This window comes from Octodon degus, unplaced genomic scaffold, assembly GCF_000260255.1.
Source record: "Octodon degus isolate 3935 unplaced genomic scaffold, OctDeg1.0 scaffold00022, whole genome shotgun sequence".
Taxonomy (NCBI): Eukaryota; Metazoa; Chordata; class Mammalia; order Rodentia; family Octodontidae; genus Octodon; species Octodon degus.
Genome location: NW_004524598.1, coordinates 8,726,626 through 8,745,292, shown reverse-complemented (window position 1 = coordinate 8,745,292; position 18,667 = coordinate 8,726,626). Strand labels below are relative to the sequence as shown.

Below are 18,667 nucleotides of genomic sequence, written 5' to 3'. Positions count from 1 at the left end.
GCAATGAGACAGTTTCAAATCAAATCGGAAGTACAGTTTCAACAAATAACACACTGCATATATTCTTCTTAGTGGTTAATTGCTGTACAAGAAGTGGACTTGTGATCCTATTTACGAACACCATTAGAACAAATCATTCTATTCATTAAGAGACTGCAACTATATATCTATCCTAACCCCAATGCTATATTTTGACAGCTGAGACAGGAGTAAAAAAAAATAAATAAATTAAAACACACATGGAAAGATGACAGCAAAAATAGTTTGTGCCTTTGGTTTTACCAGTAACTGTGGCTGTGGTACACATACGGTTGTTGGCCTGGATTCTGCCTTGTACCTGGCCATGATGTCTGTGGGACACTTCTCTAGTGAATGAGAAACTTCCACTAGGTGTGTCTCACCGTGGCCAGTGTGTCATCCTACTTAGCTTCTCCGGGCTGTATTGAGCAAAGAGGAATCGTCCTGGGCTGCATATAAAATACATAATGCATAAAAGTAACAAAACTTCATTTATCAATATTTTTATTGTAGCACATGTGTACAACCCCTGCAGCTATGACCAGGAGTTTAGAGTCTTGCTCCACGGATCCTCTGGTGGGCAAATGCAAGTTATAATGCATTTACCTGAAAGTGCATCAAAGAAATTAGCCTAATGTGCAAAGCCGCCTTCCTTCTGGAAGCCAGGGAGGTAGCATCCCACAGTGGTTTTGAGCAGTTTCTCTGAGTTCACATCCTGAGGCTATAGTCAAACCTTTCTGTTAAGTGTCGTCACCTGTGAAGTGTGGGCTTCCCCTCTGGGTTGTCAGGAGGAGTGGGTGAAGACCTTTACTAACGAAGCTCAGGCATGACGCTCCATCAGAGGTGATAGGCTTCACCTGGCTCCAGGTGGGGCTGGCTGTCCTGGGTGTATGTCCGAGCTCTTCTCCTCTGTAACATGGCATGAGAGCTACATCCCTCGCAGTGCAGGAACACTGGGGAGAAGGTGTTTGTGTTGCTGTCAGGTTCACAGTGGCAGGATGTGCTCTTGGAGGATGCCCTGTGATTCGCTCTCTAGCCACCTGCAGAGGAGCCTGGGGCCTCCGCCTCTACCACTTTAAGCCCTTTGACAAACAACTCAAATGTGGGTTAGCAAAACGGAACCTGCTTAAGAAGATGATGTAAGTTCCCAGGTGATTTTAGCTTTGAGGTTACATGGTTAGAGAGAGCTACATTTATTAGGCTGTAAATCTAAAGTTTCCCCCACCCCAGCTCATTTTTCAGTTCTGGGTGTTGACCTGGGGGACTCATGCTAGACAAGTGTGCTGCCACTGAGTTAGGCCAGAGCCTGCCTTCTAAGGGCAGTATGTTGGGTGAGGGACTGAAGAGTGAAAACCAAGTTGGTGGAAAGCAAGAACTGGCTGGGGCGAGGTAGGGGAAGAGGGTAGATAGATGATGAAGGGAAGGACGGCTAGATAATAGGGGAGGGAGGAGAGGAGGAGGAGAGAGGGTAGAGAGACTGGATTATTAGCTGTCGGATAGGGCTGATTGGAGCTGGACTCTGCTCGTGTTTAGGCTTTCTGAAGATAGCCTGAATCTCAGGCAGTGAAAATTGACTGAACCTCTGGGATGGGGATTTCCAATAGGGAAGGGTGTATTTTTTTTCTTTGAAGTATTTCCTGTGCAGGTGTTAACAAAAACAAAGTACCGTGAAACAATAAGAATGGTACAGAATTTCAAAACAAGAACAGGAAACTAAAAATGGTTGCTGTATTGCATATTGTGATCATTGAATTTGTTGCTTAGACTGCCCGATATAGGCATATAAGATTGATAGAACATTAAAACATTAACTCTTCCTTTTTATAAACCTTGAGATTGTTTTTGTCCTTTTATTTATTTTATTTTTATTTTTTATTTTTGCTGTACCAGGGATCAAACTCAGAATCTTGTGCTTGCCAGGCAGGCATTTATGCTACTGAGCTATATCCCTGGTCCTGTTTTTGTCTTTTTAATTTTTTTTGTTTTTAAAATTCATTTTAAGGAGTGTATAAAAATAATAGACCTTAGAAATGATACACATAAAAAACCAAGATGAAAGTTGTTATTCCACGGTGGTTGTCATATCTTCCTTCAGTGTAGTTGCTCAGATTACAGATACTTGCACATAAAATTGGTCAAAGAAAAAATTTTAGCATTAACTGCTACCTTCAAAAAACTAATAAGAGGGGCTGGTGAGATGGCTTAGTGGTCTAAAGCACCTACTTAGAACAAGCTTAGCAAAGCACAGGGACCACGGTTCAATCCCTCAGCACCACATGCCAGCCAGTCTGCCCCCTGGTGGGCTGACCTGCCCCCCCAAATAAATAAATAAAAACAAACAAAACAAAACAAAAAACTAATAAGAGACTGGCCACATAGTTCAGTGGACTGAAGCATCTGCTTAGGCAAGCACAGGGACCAGGAGTTCGATCCCCAGCACCACAAGCTGTGTCAGCCCCACATGCCCTGTGGGCACCACCCCCAGGGCACACTGATAAGGTGACTGAGACTGGGCATGGTGGCACATGCCTGTATTCCCAGCATTTGGGAGGCTGAAAACAGGAGGATCACTAGTCTGATCTGTGTAGTGAGACCCTCCTTGTACTAAAATACATTTTAAAAACCTCAAAACTAATAGAAATTCATAGTACAGTGGTCTTAGCTATCCTTTGGGAAGGGGTGTATTTGAAATACATGGTTGTGCATGTGGGAGGGAGACTACAGAATATTAAAAAGTATATTCTAGTGCTTGCTTTGGCAGCACATATACTAAAATTGGAACGATACAGAGAAGATTAGCATGGCCCCTGCGCAAGGATGACACGCAAATTCGTGAAGCGTTCCACAGTTTTACATAATAAATGTCTACATTTTTATACCAAAAAAGTATATTCTAGACCTTTTTTGTAACATAAAGTAATAAAAATACCAATAAGATTTTCTACCCTGGCCAGAATACCTTGAAAATCCTGTAAGAGACCTAGATTGAAAACATTGCATACTACCCTGAATCCAGCCTCGTTGTGGATTTTCTGCGCATCCACCCCTGACGTTGTCGTTATCCGTGGCCTGCAAGATTTGTACATAATGTGTGTGTTACCGCTAAAAACAGGGATCTGCAGAGAGCATAGAGCGTGACAGTTTTACTGTTTTGCAAATATAGTACGATGAAAGCATTTCATTCTTTAGTATTTGGTCCATGGTACGTATGAGACTATGCTGTGTGCTACAGAGGTGGTTAGAGTACGAAAAGCAGAGCTCCTGCTCTTACACAGAGGCATGCTGCTTGACTTCTATAGCTTCTTGAGGCCATAACAAATAGAAAATATTGCATATTGTATGTAATATGTAAAATATGATATATTTTAAAGCTAAACTGGTTCAGTAGAGCCCAAACTGCTACTGACCGTAGGACATTAATTGATGTTGTTAGTTCAGTGGAAGGTTTTTTTTTTTTTTTTTTGGCCTGCTCAGCCCACCCTGAGAGAGGGGGTGGCGCAGCATGTGGTGCTGGGGATAGAACCATGGTCCCCTGCGACTGCCTAAGCTTGCCTAAGCAGGCGCTTTAGACTGCTGAGCTATCTCACTAGCCCCTCGATAGAGTTTTAAGTTTAAATCTTATGTGGTATTCCACTATGCCCTCAAATATATTAATATTTTTGGATTGTAAAAAGTAACACTAAATAAATGTGAAGCTATGCCGATCTCTAACATTCATTGTGCGTGTACCTACTCATATACTTAAATACATGTGTATGTAGAGCACCTTAAAAATAATAGCTTCATTAAGATATACTTCACATCGTAAAATTTGCTCACTTAAAAAGTAGACTCTGCCTTGCTTTTAGGTGTGTCTGCAGTTTTGCAGTCATCACTGCTATCTAATTTTAGAGCATTTTTGTCTCCCCCCAAAAGACACTTTATACCCATAAGCAATACATCTCATTGTCCCCTTTGCTTCCAGCCCTTAGCAATCACTGATCTACTTTGCATTTTTATGAATTTGTCTGTTCTGAACATTTATATCAAGGGTCCCCACCACATGGGCCACAGATGGACCCTTACTGTGGCAGGTTAGGAACACAGCAGGGGGTGAGTGGAGAGGGAGCTAATGCAGCTTCACTGTATTTATAGCTGCCGATCGTGGCTGGCAGCACCACCTGAGCTCTGCCTCCCATCAGGTCAGCGGTGGCCGCAGCTTCCCATAGGAAGGACCACACCTACCATGAACCGCTGTGCGGGGGTCTAGGGTGTGCGCTGCTTATGAGAACCTATTGCCTGATGTTTGAGGTGGGGCTGAGAAGCAAGCCACCCCCAGTCCACAGAAACAGTGTTTTCCCCAAAACTGGGCCTTGGTGGCAAAAAAAAAGTTGGAGAACACTGTTTTATGTGTTCTACAGACAAAAAGTCTACAGGTCAGTAATACAATACAGATTATTCCTAGTAGTTGTTGTCCCTGGGTATTTTTTTCAGCCATTTAAAAATCTCTTATTTAGGGGCTGGTGGGATGGCTCAGTGGTCTAAAGCACCTACTTAGAACAAGCTTAGCAAAGCACAGGGACCACAGTTCAATCCCCCAGCACCACATGCCAGCCAGCCCCGCCCCCTGGTGGACTGAGCTGGCCACGCACACACACACACACACAAATAAATAAAATTTTTTTAAAAATCTCTTATTTAAAAAATTTTCAAACACATATACAAAAGTAGCAATAGCAGTGTAATAAAGCTTAGTTATCAATCCTCCGAGCTTCAGCAGTGATTAGAAGATGGCTGGGGGTGTTTGTCTGCAGTGTGTCTTCCATAGTTCAACTGTAGCAAGTCCCAGACAACGTGCCGTGTCATCCTTGACTGCTTGAGATGGCGTCTAAATGCAGTCTTCATGGCATACTCCAAAATTAAAACCACCACGCTAAATTATTTAATTTTTCACATAAAATTTCATTTATTTTAATTAAGATTCAGGAAGATCGTCCACAGCACTGGTGTCTTAAATTGCTTTTAATCTTGAAGTTTCTTTTCCAGCTCTTTTTTTTCCCCCTGTCATACTTGAAGAAATATAGTTGTTTGTCTTTTAAAGCAGTGATGCTAAAAGTGTGGTCCAGGGCTGTTGTGACAAGTATAGATATTGAGAGGGAATGTTTGGAAACCAAGAAATTTGACATTGCTGCAGCGTCCGTGCACATGAGCTCTGCCAGCACGTGTGAGCGGCTGTGACTGGTGTGTTTTGGGACGTTCTAGTGGCTCAGCACAATGAGTGCACGTAATTAGATGGCTGAAGAGGCTTGTGCCGGGATGAAAGTCGGCATACTGCTTCTTTCCTCAAGAATATCTTACTGTGAACAAATGTCAACAGAATTAAACAAGAGGCTTGGTTAGATAGTAAAAGTTATAAATTTACACAAAGGCTAATTGTTAAATTTGAGATTATTCTCTGAGAGAAAGCCAATAGGCAAAAGTAATTATTGCCTGCTGTGTTGTGGTGGTTATTAAGGAAATGCTGTCAAACATCGAAACTCATAGTATTCAAGATAAAAAGCCAGCTGCGGTGTAGGAGTATAGTTCAATAACTGTATACTTACCTACCACCTCCAAGGGCCCAGATTCAGTCCCTAGCACTGTAAAAAATAAGCAGATAAAAGGCTAGTTGGTTCTAACTTTCTAAAAATGTGAATTTGTCTATGTGGCATTTCAGTGGTGTGTGCACGCGTGCTTGTCAGGCAAGCACTTATTCTAATGAGCTATCTCCCTGCCCTTATTTGAGAAAATTCATGGAACTAGAAATCCTTTTCCAGGGCTGGGGAGATGGCTCAGTACAATAAGTGCTTCCCTGGCAAGCACAAGGGCCTGAGTTCAATCCCCCATTCCACCAAAAATAAATAAATAAATAAATAAATCCTTTTCTGTCACTGACTGAAATTTTTTTCTTTTTTTTGAAACTTTTATTTTATTTAGGGTTTAATCACAAATGCAGTAGCTGCTTTTGACTTCAATACATACTGCTCTTAAAATATTTGTTATTGTGGCAAAATACACTTAACATAAAATTTAACATCTTCAGTCACCCTTTTAAAGTGTATTAGAGGGCTGGGGAGATAGCTCAGCGGTCTAAGCACCTGGCTGGCAAGTGCAGGGTGCCGAGTTGGATCCCTGATAACGCATGTGCCAAGCCACCCTTAAACCAGTATAGTGGTGCATGCCTATAATCCCAGTGCTGGGGAGACTGAAACAGGAGGATCACTAAGAGTCCGAGCTGCATAGTGAGACCCTGTAGCAAATAAATAAATAATAAATACATAAACGATTAAAGTATATTAGAGTTCAGTGGTATCAAATTCACTTGGAATGTGTACAACCATCCATCTTTGCAACTTTTCGTCTTGTAAATTGGAATTTCTGTACCTGTTTTACTTTAGGATTTTTTTTTTTTTTTTTTTTTTTTTTGGAGATTGGGAGATTGAACTCAGGCCTTGCACTTGTCAGGCAAGCTCTTATTCTACTGAGCCATCTCCCCGGCCCCTCTTTGTTTTACTTTATTTCCCTATATTTCTCCCCAACTCCCAACAACCACCATTTTCACATTCTGTGTCTGATTTTGACTGCTTTAAATACCTGACATAAGTGAAACCATATAGTGTTTCTTTTTTGTGACTGGTACCTTTCACTTGGTATAATGCCCTCCAAGTTCACTCATGTTGCAGAAAGGATAATTTGACCTATTACCAGGCAAATTATTAGAACTGACTACCAGAGTTGGCTAGATTGAAGGTAAAATTTGAAAATGGGATATCAGTTATTTTAAATACAACATTATGTTAGCAAGCTCAAGATATGATTTTTAAAACCTATTCTTTATTCCGTAAGCACACACCTGTGTGATTGTTTTCTTTATGATGGTTGTTATTAAAGTAAACACTGAGAGAAGTTGTGTAACTCTTCTCTCAGAAGAGTTGTGTTGTGTTTAGTCCAATTTAGTGCAGGGAGCAAGTTTAATTTTCCACATTAAAATTTTTGAATAGTGATAAATGTGGTCTCCCTTCACAGCGTTTGTGTAAGCATTTAGTTTGAGGAACCACTACTTTATTATAACCTGCTTAGTTGCACATGCAGAGGGGCACAAACTTGTGTGTCGGCACCTTTGTTAACGGCCTGTTGCACATTTTCAGTGAATAATGTCTTTCTTATTTTTTCTAATTACATATATTGGAATATACTTTTGTGTTTGGAATTCATGCATAAAAATTAGGCCTTGTGTTGGGTGTAATTTTTTCTCCTGATGTATTTTTATTATGTTTACAAATATAATTGTAAAACTTGCAATAGGCTAGCAATAAAAAGCCAGGATAGGAACAAATATCCCCTATTATCACATCACATGGTCCTGTCCCTTGAACTTTCTATAAATTGATGATTGGATGTCCTAAAAGCTTGATTAGAGTCTGGCTCTTTTTGAGGGGTGAGTGGGACAAGACTGCTGTCGTCTAAGCTGATGCTGTGTGCTGCAGGACTGTGGCTTGGCACTGACCTCATATGAGTTCTCAGGAACATTCACAGAACAAACTAGGAATGCGCATCCTGAGAAAGCAAGACTGGTGAGAATAGCCTTGGCATGCTTCCTCTCCCAGCGAGAAGCGGTGTCTTTCATCACTCCAGCCTAGTGGTGTCCCATTCCTCCAGGGAATAAGCTCAGGGTGGGCTGCTTTCCTGGGTTCCTTAGGTCGTACAAGTAGCACGTGCACAGCTAAGGCACTCTGTTCACCCTGAGCAGGCTTCCTAAGCCTCCAGGAACTAGCTTGTCTTCAACTCTTGGCTTCCGTTGTCCATTGTTGCCTCTCTATACATAATAAACCTGCTTCTTGAAACTTGTGGTGTGAGTGTTCTGTCTTATTGAGCTTGTGCTAGTGATAGAAATTGGCATAGCCCAAGGTGTAGACGTAGATAGTATAGGACGCCAAATCTTCTTTAACGTTATCAAAAATCTGTGCTTGGTACCCCCTCTCTAGAGGTTTTTTAGTCACACAGGGATGGTTCTTGAGAGTATGGTGGTGCACATCTGTAATACCAGCATGTGGGAGCTGAGACAGGAATGGGTCACCATAAGAGTTTGAGGCCACCCTGGGCTATACAATGAATTCAAGGGCTGTCAAAACTACATCGCAAGATCTTGTGTCTAAAAAACAAAAAACCAAGCCAAACAAAAAAGGCTTGTGCAACTCTTTAATAAATATTTACTCTGTGCAAAGCACAGGAGGCCAGTAGAGGGTAAATAAAAGTAGGACAGGGTTCTTCAACCTCAAGAATTTTATTGTCTCTGACAATAAAATTGGATCAGCTCTGAACCTTGAAATTATTTGAGATCACCCACATAAGCAATTCAGTGCTAAGTCACTACAGTCTACAACCTACTCTTGTGAAGGCAAAAATTAGCACGAAGGTGTTCCTAATTATAGCCTTTTAATTTCCATTTCAGAAATAGGTGGCACTTTTCCTTCCTGATTGCCTAAGAAACTTCTATTTTTATTAAAAAGGATGTAACTTTGTGGGGAGAGTGGGATTTTATTTGCCCAAGTGAGAAACTTTTAACAGCTCGATTTAAAATTTCTGAATGTCTATTTGTTCTTGGGGTGTTTTTGATGTTTTACATTGTCTGGCTGATATTGGACAGAATCTAGGTCATTAAATATCACAGAAATGCAAGGGATGTCAGACATGGCTAAAGGCAACTGTGGTTTGGATGTTCCTTTATGCTGCCTTGTACCGGGACGTAGTACACTTTGGAATAATAAATGGCTGCCGACTGTTGTTCCAGAGACAGAAGGCTGGGTTTTGATCTACGGACAGAAAAACAAGGTCTATAGTTCTTTCTTCTCTGTGTAGTGTCCTGATTCCTTACCCACAAAACCATTGTGTTTGCTAGTTTCTAAAGTGTATCTGTCCGAATCATATACTCAGGGACTAGAAAAACAGCCACGTGTACTCTGTGGTCCTGCTAGAGCTGCTAGGCCTGCTGGGAGACACGTTTGGCCACAGCTCCTTTTACGCCTGGATCCCATAATTCCCCATTCTGACTGACGAGCCGCCATTTTAGGTCCTGTAGTGTGAGTCACTGGGCCCCATATCCAGCAGTGTTTGAAAGGTCTTATTCCACTTTCCCCGGTCCCCATAGCCCATAATCCACTGGTAGCAAGTCCATTTTGTATAAGGGCAAATGAAATCTTTACTGTGTGACTATCACAGGGTCCTTTCTCAAGGAGGCCTAGCTCCTCTGTAGACTTGGAGCCTATGAGTCACAGCAGACATCAGCTCTCCACCTTGCTTGCTATGTTTTGTACAGGTCAGGTAACACTCTAGTCATCTGTCCATCCATCTTGCCCAGTTAGCCACTGATACAATTCTAAATTGTCAGAGCATCCTGACTGACACTGGCCTTGCTGTCACTTTTACAATTCTACAGCCATTTAGCCAGTGATGGTTAATTGTCACTATCCACTCTGCTATTTTGGAATCCTCATCCTCTATTAATTCCAATCCCCAATACTACAGCAGGCTGTTCAACTGTGAGCTGAACACATAACAGAACCAGCGGGCTTCTGCGTGGCACCAGGCCCCTCACTAGCATACTTTGCGATCTCTCTGCCCATTTGGGATCACAGTCAGGTAAGAGCTTCTCGTGATGATGACGACTCATAATAAATCTCCCTCCTATGCCCACCTTTGAGCCTTTTGACCTTTTCCTCATTATTTTTCCAGGGCAGTTCCAGCATCTCTGTTTAATTTACATTTGATTATTGTGTCGTGTTTCATTAGGAGCCATCCTGATGAAGACCAGCTCCATGTGTCTATGCCTGGATACCAAATCCCAAGGCACAAAAGAGGGTGCCCCTTGTAGATGAATTTCTACCAGCCTACACTGGCATTCACCCCTTTACCCTCCTCTACTCACCTCTTCCCCCCTCCTGTTGGTATGTGACATTGGGTCCCGAAAGTCCTTCAGTGTGAAGGACTTGTTCCTTTTTTTTTTAGGACTTGTTCCTTGTGCGAGCAGAATCTCCTTCCTCTGTAGGCTGCTCTGACCTGTGACCCAGAACAGCTGGGCTGGAAGCCTTCTGAGATGGGGAAGCATCATCTTCGGAGGTAGCTGCCTCTGTGAGATCTGTGTAGGGTCTCTGGGAGGAAAGAGAAGAGGCTGCTTCTAATGGCCCCGGAAGTTCCCTGAACTTAGTTTACTATTCTGGGACTAATGTCTTATCACAGGTCTCAGGGTGGTTCCACCTGGATAAACTCCCCCTCCACACCTCAGTGCCATGTTGGGTTCCTGTGGAAGTCTCCTCCGTGTCAGAGAAGTTACACCCATGTGGGAGTCTGGATAGTTCTAGTGGTCATTGTTCGTAGTAGCAGTGGCTAAAGAGGTAGTAGAATCAAGAAAATTGTGACGTCTTGCCCACAAGGTGCCTGAAACAAGAGTTCTCCATGAAACTTCAGTTCTGAGGCCAGAGGAATACTTCGCTGTAGTATTCAGTACAGAAACGTGCTCTTCAGGTCTGGAGCTTAGCGGTGCTGGGCTGTGTCCTGTAGCTTGGGTGCATGGGAGGCTACCCCAGCTAGGGGTGTAAGCAATCTCTGTGATGTGCACACACTGAAGAAATCACTGGCAGCACTGTTCTCAGAGTGTGTTCTCACCAATAAGTGACCCATTACTACACATGATTTCTAAAAAAGGAATAGAACAAATAATGATGACATTTTTAACATTTTTATAAAAAGCTGAAGGCATTGTGATGATGCTTAAAAATTTCAGCAATCCACATTTAGAAAAAGAAGTCAAGGGCCGGAGGGATAGCTTAGCAGCATTAGTGCCTGCCTGGCAGTTACAAGGTCCTAAGTTAGATCCCTACTACAAAGAAAACGAAGGAAGGAAGGAAGGAAGGAAGGAAGGAAGGAAGGAAGGAAGGAAGGAAGGAAGAAAGGAGTGAGTGCTGTTGTTGGTTATGATTTTAAAAAAAATTATTGATTAGATACATGGCCTTACTATGTAGTTCAGACTCCTAGTGATCTTCCTGTCTCAGCCTCCCCAACGCTGGGATTACAGGTGTGCACCACCATGCCCAGTTTTGGGGCCAGCACGGCATTTGGTACCAGGGATCAAACTCGAGTTCTTGTGCTTGCCAGCCAGGCTCTTAGCCCACCGAGCTATCTCCTCAGGCCTGGTTATGCTTTGAAAAAAAAAAAAAAGTCAAATGAGAAGGATGGAGGGAAATCCCTGCCACCTGGGGCTTCTTACTGTGTCTGGAAAGGATGACCAGACACAGTAGGCTACCCCAGCTAGGGGTGTAAGCAATCTCTGTGATGTGCCCTGCAGGCAGCCTTTCTCCTGTCTTTGGTAGAGGGTCAGTGTTGAACTGCCACCCCTGAAGTACTGCTGGTAGGAAAATGGGTAGAGAGATCTGTTACCTCTGTCACTTGGGGCCCTATATATACAGTGTCCCAGCAGCCTGCTGAGGTACCTGGAGGAGGCACTGGTTGGTCTGGCAGGAGTTGGGCCACGTAGGCAGAAACCTCCACCCTCGCCCCTTGTCCTGCCTTCACAATGGGCACTGGCTGCCCTGTGGAGTGGTGGGGAGGCATGGTGGTGGGTGTTGCCTTCCCTGTGGCCCACAGCCCTGGTGTGGAAGGCAGCAAGGAGGTGGGAAACCATGCAGTGCAGTCTGGCCCCAGGCCTCTGGGGCTGTCACAGGGAGGCAGCCTGCCCTGCTGGTTCTCCGGTAGTCTGAGCCAGGGCTCTAGGAGCAGCTCTTGCCACCTCCTCGCCTTAGCTGCTATTTCTCTGCTTGTGAATACTTCTTCCTCCATGGCAAGATTTTCCTTGTTTCACTGAACGGCAAGCCTGACTGATTTAACTCCTTACATAATATGACATGGAAAATTATGTCTTTTATTGGATCTGATGAAAATCATTGAGTATATCCCAGGAATGTCAAAAGGAGTATTGGCTGAGGGTCAGTTCCTGCTATTTCTATCATCTTAATGGATTATTGGCCACTAGCTGTTGTCACTGTGCCCTTTCGTTTGCTTTTCTGGATCTCACAATAGCCACAATAATAATTCTTTTATTACCTTTCCCATTTTGCAGAGAAAGAAACTGAGGGGTAGAGGGCTTAAGTGACTCCCACAGCAGAGAGCAGGTCACAGATTAGAGTTAAACCTGTCTGATTTTACTGTTCACTGTGTATCAGTAGTATAGTCACAGAGGCATCAGTCACCATTACAGATTCCAGAACACTTTTATCAGCCTGAAAAAAAATCCCTTACGTACCAGCAGTTATTCTATATTCTTCTACCCCACATCCCCTTTGAGCCACTAACCTACTTTCTGTCGCTGGATTTGCCTGTTCTGAAGACTGTGTGTAAGAAGACGTATACAGTGTGGGACCTTTTCTGTCTGGCTTGTGCTGAGCTTGGTGTTTTCAAGGTCTATCTGTGTTACAGCATGTATCATAGTTCACATCTTTATTTGGCTGAATTATATGCATTCTGTCACTCTGCTGCGTGTAATTTATACAGTAGTTGATGAACATTTAAGTTTCTGCTTAAATGGCTGCTAGGAATAATGCTGCTGGGAATGTTTGTGTGTGTGTTTTGTGTAGTCATGTGTCCAGTTTGCTTAGATTATATGCCTAGGAGTTCGGTGGCTGGATCGTGTGGTATCTCTGTGCTTAACTAGACTTGCTAGAGAGCTCTTGAGTCTTCAAAGCAAAGAAGTAAAGTGAGGAGGTGCCTGTGGCCGGGCTCTGGCAGGCTGGCGTGAAGGAGCTTTTTCCTTTGGAGCTTTGTTCTGCCGGTAAGAGCATCCGGCGGTGATCACTGTTACAACTGAGTGTTACACATAAGCTCATGTAAAGACCAGAAGGCACGATTTACATAGTAATGCTTATGTTTACATATCTGTATCATCGGAATGTATTCAAGGTTTTATTTTTATTGCTTTATTTTGGTTTGGTTTGAACCCAGGGTCTTGTGCATGCTAAGCATGCATAAGCATTCTGCTGTTGAGCTGCAGCTGCACTCCTTGTAAAGTTTTGACACAAGGTCTTGTTGAGTTGCCCAATTTGTGGTCTTCCTGCCTCAGCCTCCCAAGAAGCTGGGATTATAGACATGCACTATGTCTGCACTATGCACTATGCCAGGATACATTAAAATTTTTTTTTAAATCTAATTTTTTATGGTCATGAGCTAAATAAGGTGTTGTTCTTGGTCTCCTCCTTTCTCCAACAACTGGTCATTTGATGCCTGAAGCTGTAGTGTGTGCAGCCCTGTCCTGACCAGGACCTGGGAGAATCCCTCAGGAGAAGGACTGTCAGCCCTGGAGTATCCCCCAGGAGCGAGCTCATGGGCTCGTGGGCTCATCACAGGTGGCTCTACAGATCATGAGGGCAGGGAAGAGGTGAGCGCCAGGGCAGAAGGACCGCCATCCATCGCAGTGGATTCTGAGTTTCTCCACAGAGAAAAAACAAAGCGTCTCACTATGAGAAAAAGATTAGAAGAAAGACCAGGCAGGGGTAACCCACAAATATGAGACAGAAGGGCTTTGAAATTCTTTCAGGTTGTCTTGATGAGAGCTGAAGCTCTACTAATTATATTTTTGTTGTAGAAATAATTTGACCATAATAATGTCATTATCCTGAGAGAAATGACAATTTTAAGATTGTCTAATACTCTTGGGGATGAATATCTCTGGCACTAATTTTAGGCATATAATAAGCAATTTAAGGTCAGTGTAATTTCTGTTCCTACTACCTTCTCCTTGTAAAAATGAGGCAGAATTTTAATTTTAAATAATTCAGAATGCTTAATAATGATAACTTAGAGTATTTTGTCACATGATATAATTGTTGGCTAAAGAATAGTGTACCAGATTTGCCCATTGTTAATCTACAGCCAAAACTCAACACTTGGCTGATACTCATCTGGAAGAAAGCCTGAGCTAGGAAATAACTAGAACTAACCAGAGTTGGGGAGATGCTCAACATGGGGGTGAACTGACTTCAGGCAGGACAGTGTCTTGAAGGCTGCTCTCTGCTGAGCTGGGGCCTTCTTTTTCCTGGGTGTTGGAGACTACCAGCTGAGATCGTACCTTCCTGAGCTGTACACTGTGCATCATGGGTCTGATCATCCAGGGCTGATGACCTGAGAGTAAGAGTCCCAGCTCCTCCCTGACAATTAGCTGTGTTTGAGTCCTGTTGTCCTTCCACTGCAAGGACTCAGGATGGGCAGAGGGCTCTGAACCCAAACACCAAGTGCCGAGTAAGGCCAGCAGAGCAGTCTCCCTGGGGTAGCCTGGGAGCTAAAGTAAGCTGTTGGTATAAGAGATCTAAGAAGGCTTGCATGTTGGGAAGGGCCTGGGAATCTAGCTGGAGGAGTTGGATTCCTGTTGTCTTCATGTAAAAATACACCTATTTACTAGATGTTTTCTCTGTGCCAGTTATGGGGACCCTTTTAGAGCTTTCAGTGATGCAAATAGCCTGCTGTGGTGGGCATGCCTTGGGTTTGCCACCACTGCTCTATGCTAAGCACTGGGCTAAGTACTTACTGCCTACTTCCTTGGCTAGTCCTCTTAGCTAGCCTGTGGTGTCAGTAGCTACTGTTGTTTAACCCCATTTTACAGATGAGGACACTAAGGCCCAAGGAAGTTAATTATGTAATCTGCGGCAGGTCATGAATTACACTCTGTGGGTGACTTGCCTAGACAGACCCTCTTGTCCCTTTGCTTCTACCACCCCCGCCTCAGCCAGACTTGACAGAATTAAGGAGGAGCACCTTAATTGTTCTACAGCAGTGGCGTGCAGGGAATTGATGGGGTGCTACTGGCATTTCCAGACCATGATGTCTGTTCTTCTAGGAGATGGACAATATTAGCATAAAGTCACATCTGACCCGGGCATACTTGCTGACAGGCATAGCTTTTAGAGGTGTTAGAGGAAGTCATGTGGTTTAGGGGAAACGGGATCAGGAAGGAGGAGCAGTATATGTCACAGTGTCTGCAGTCTCTGGTGTCACATGGACACCAACGAATATTTCAGTAGCAGGGAGAGTGAAGAAGAGGGAGCCCTTTAAATAGAAATGATGCTCAGGAGAATTAGAAGCAACCATTTTTGGGGGCTCACGTAGCACATGCGGGCAAGCAGAAGCCAGGGCATGTCCAGGGGCGTGAAATGGGCTCTCTAAGGGTCGTGGGCTTGCTGGCTTGGCCATCTCTGTCTTCTGGGAGATGCCACAGAAGAATGCTGTTAGAAAAGGAGAGCAGCAGAACACAGTTGGAATTTACTTCTGCGCAGACACTCCTGTCAGTCACAGACACTCCTTTCAGTCCCTTCACTGCATTTGGGAGCAGGTCTGAAAGGTCACATTCCAGCACTTAGTTCCTGGCAGGCGGAGTAGCTGCCTGGTTTCCTTTATGCTGTGGAACAGGATTGGAAAGTGACAACGAACCTGGATCTGCTTCAGTTAGCCATGTTTCCTGTAGGTGGACTGCTGGGCACTTAGTTGGAGTCGGCTGTCAGGGTGTTCTCTCCACCCTCGTCACCACAAGCTGTTTCTCCTGCTGGCATCATCCTGGTATCAAGTGCTTTCTACAGTACTCTTAGCTTCCCCAAGGAATGAGTAAGAATGTATGCATGTGGGAATATAAAAACATATGAAGGCGGCTGGTGAGATGGCTCAGTGGTCTAAAGCACCTACTTAGAATGAGCTTAGCAAAGCAAAGGGACCTCGGTTCAATCCCCCAGCACCACATGCCAGCCAGGGCCGCCCCCTGGTGGGCTGAGCTGGCCCCCCACCCACACACACAAATAAATAAAAAAATTAAAAAAAAAAAACAAAAAAAATATGAAGGAGCATGGAGCCCAAACTACATACGCCCAGAGCTTCATCTGCCCTGTTGAAGTGACAAAGTACAGCGCTGACTCTTGTCGTGAAAGTGTAGGGCTGTGTGAGTGACTTCAGAAAGGAAATACTGCCTGTGATCTTAAGTGACTGAGATAGTAACTGATAGTTATTGAGCTTCCATTATGTGTAAGGCATTAGGATTGGTTTCCTGTGGCTAATGTAATCAGTTACCATGAACTGCATGACTTAAAACAACATAAAATTATTTCTTCACGATTCTGGAAGTAAAAAGTTTGAAACCTAGACGTCAGGGGGGCCATCTCCAGTGAAGAGTTTTTTCCCTGCCTCTTCTGTCCTCTGTTGGTTTCAGCTGAAATTTGCAAAAGGGAGTGGCAGAGCTAGAATTTGAGCCCTTGCACTCTCATTTCAAAGCTGGTATTTTTAATCTCCATGCCTTACTGGCTCAAATCAGGAGGATATAGTGATTTGTCAAATGTGACTGGAGAAAGGGGAAGAGGAGGAAATGGGGAATGTTCTAGGGTAAAGAAATGCTTCCTAGATGAAAGAAGAGCTGCCCACCAAGGAGGAAACAGGAAAACACATAGGTTTGGAAAGAAGGATGATGATTTGGTTGTGAATGTGTTGGTGGAGAAATGGTACCATTTGTGTCTAGGTATCATTCAGTCATGGGAGGAAGAATTTTCAGAGATTGCTGAATCTACCGTGTGCAATGCTGATATTGAGGGAGGGTGATTGCTGGATCAACCTGCTGAGTGGATTGGCACTGCCCTAATTCTAGTAGATGAAGTACAATATAAAGGACAGAAAGATGCTTGTATCCCTGTCTTCCCTCTCCTTTGTCTTCCTCCCCTCCCCCATCATTGCTTTTGTTATAATAAATCTTTGCTCTTTTAACTTTGGGGGTTGGGTATTTTGTCCCAGCAATGAAAAAAATAACTGAGACAGGAACATACAAATAAAATATCTGTTAGGTGGCAGTGTTTAAATATGAGCTTCAGAAAAAGTGAATGAGTCTAAAGAAGTAGATTGAGAGAAATCTGTATCTAGGCAGCAAGAAAGGGTGTGGGTAGAAGGGAGGGGGAGATCTGGGAGGAAAATAGGCAGAAAACATAATAGAATCTTTGGGACCTGCAACACAGCGTACTAGTGTAAAAGCGCTCTGGTGAGAAGACAGGCTATCTAAAGGATGATAGCAGAGGATACAGTTAGTCACAGAAACTAAGATTGATGAGGGAGAGATGGCAGCAGTACCCAGTGCAAGAAAGGAATTGTATCACGTAAGAACCAAAGGTTAGCATTGCATTTGATAGTGCAGCAGTTTCTTAGAAAGTTGAACACTGTTTTGTGGTACGATCCAACCACTGTACTCCTTAGTATTTACCCAAATGAGATAAAAACATATCCATACAAATACTTGGGCACCGGTGCTTATAAGAGCTTTATGCATAGTTGTTAAAACTTGGAAGCTACCCAAATGCCCTTCAGTAGAGTAATGGAAAAACAAACTGTGGTATGTCCACATAATGGACTATCATTCCCCTCTAAAAAGTGAGCTATTAAACCACAAAAAGACAGTGAACTTAATTATACATTGCTAAATATAGCCAATCTGAAAGGGCCACAGTGCTGTATGATTGCAGCTATATGACCTTAGGGAAAAGGTGTAAGTATGAAGACCATAAGTAGATTAGGGCTTGGGAGGTAATGGAATAGATGAATAGTTGGGCCACAGAGGATTTTAGGGCAGTGAAACTAGTCTGTGTGGTACTTTAATGGCAGATGCAAGTACTGTGCATTTGTCAAAATCCATAGAACTGTACAAAACAGAAGAAACCTAATATAAACTGTAGACTTTTTACAAAAAGAAGAAAAAGGAGGAGGAGGAGGAAGAGGAGGTGGTGGTGGCGGTATCAATATCAACTCATCAGTGAAAGTGAATGTACTACATTAATGCAAGTTATTACTGACGGGAAGTGGGAATGAGGAAGGGTGAGGGGTTATTTGGGAACTCTGTACTCTCTCTCTCTATATATATATCTTCTCTAGAAAATAGTCTATTGAAATGAAAAGAAAAAAGAAACAAAGGGAAGAATAGAGAAAGAGGAAGTCATGTACATACCATCTTGAGTGTTACATAAATCCACAATCATAATTTATTTCTGCACTGTGTGCCTGTGTTCTAAGTACAGTAGAGCAACAATATGAGTAGTCTCTCTTCCACTTACCAGTTTCCAGGGCTGCCTATCACAATACAGTGCAATCTTTTGGCACGATGTGAAAATTTTCCACAGCCTATCTGCTCCCTGATTTCATCATCTCTGGTCATTGCCCACATGCGATAAGCTCCAGCTCCAGTTGTCCCTTGTTTGCGTCTCTCTCCTACTCACCCCATGTTCTTTCAGACCTCTTTGTCTTGTTCTTGTTGTTACCTATACCTGTCTTCCCCCAGTTTTACCTAACAAAATTGTATACATCCTCTAGCACCTTCTTTTTTTTTGGATTTGCCAATTTTTATTTTTTATTTTTTTTATGTTTCTTTTTTTGCCATAATTTTATTGATAAACAAATAGCAATGAGACAGTTTCAAATCAAATCAGTAGGACAGTTTCAATAATTAACACACTACATATATTCTTCTTAGTGGTTAATTGCTGTACAAGATGCGGACTTGACATCCTATTTACAAACACCATTAGAACAAATCATTCTATTCATTAAGAGAATGTAACTATATATCTATCCTAAC

General features: G+C 43.0%; 1 protein-coding gene and 1 non-coding gene across 4 annotated transcripts in view; both read left to right on the top strand.

The window, feature by feature from the left end:
* Ankrd6 (ankyrin repeat domain 6) overlaps positions 1 to 18,667 on the top strand; it is a 210,953-nt gene that overhangs the window by 118,739 nt on the left and 73,547 nt on the right. The gene's annotated exons all lie outside the window — the stretch shown is intronic.
* On the top strand, positions 2,764 to 2,870 carry LOC111815858. The gene has a single exon (XR_002820478.1). It is a non-coding gene; the product is annotated as a U6 spliceosomal RNA (small nuclear RNA).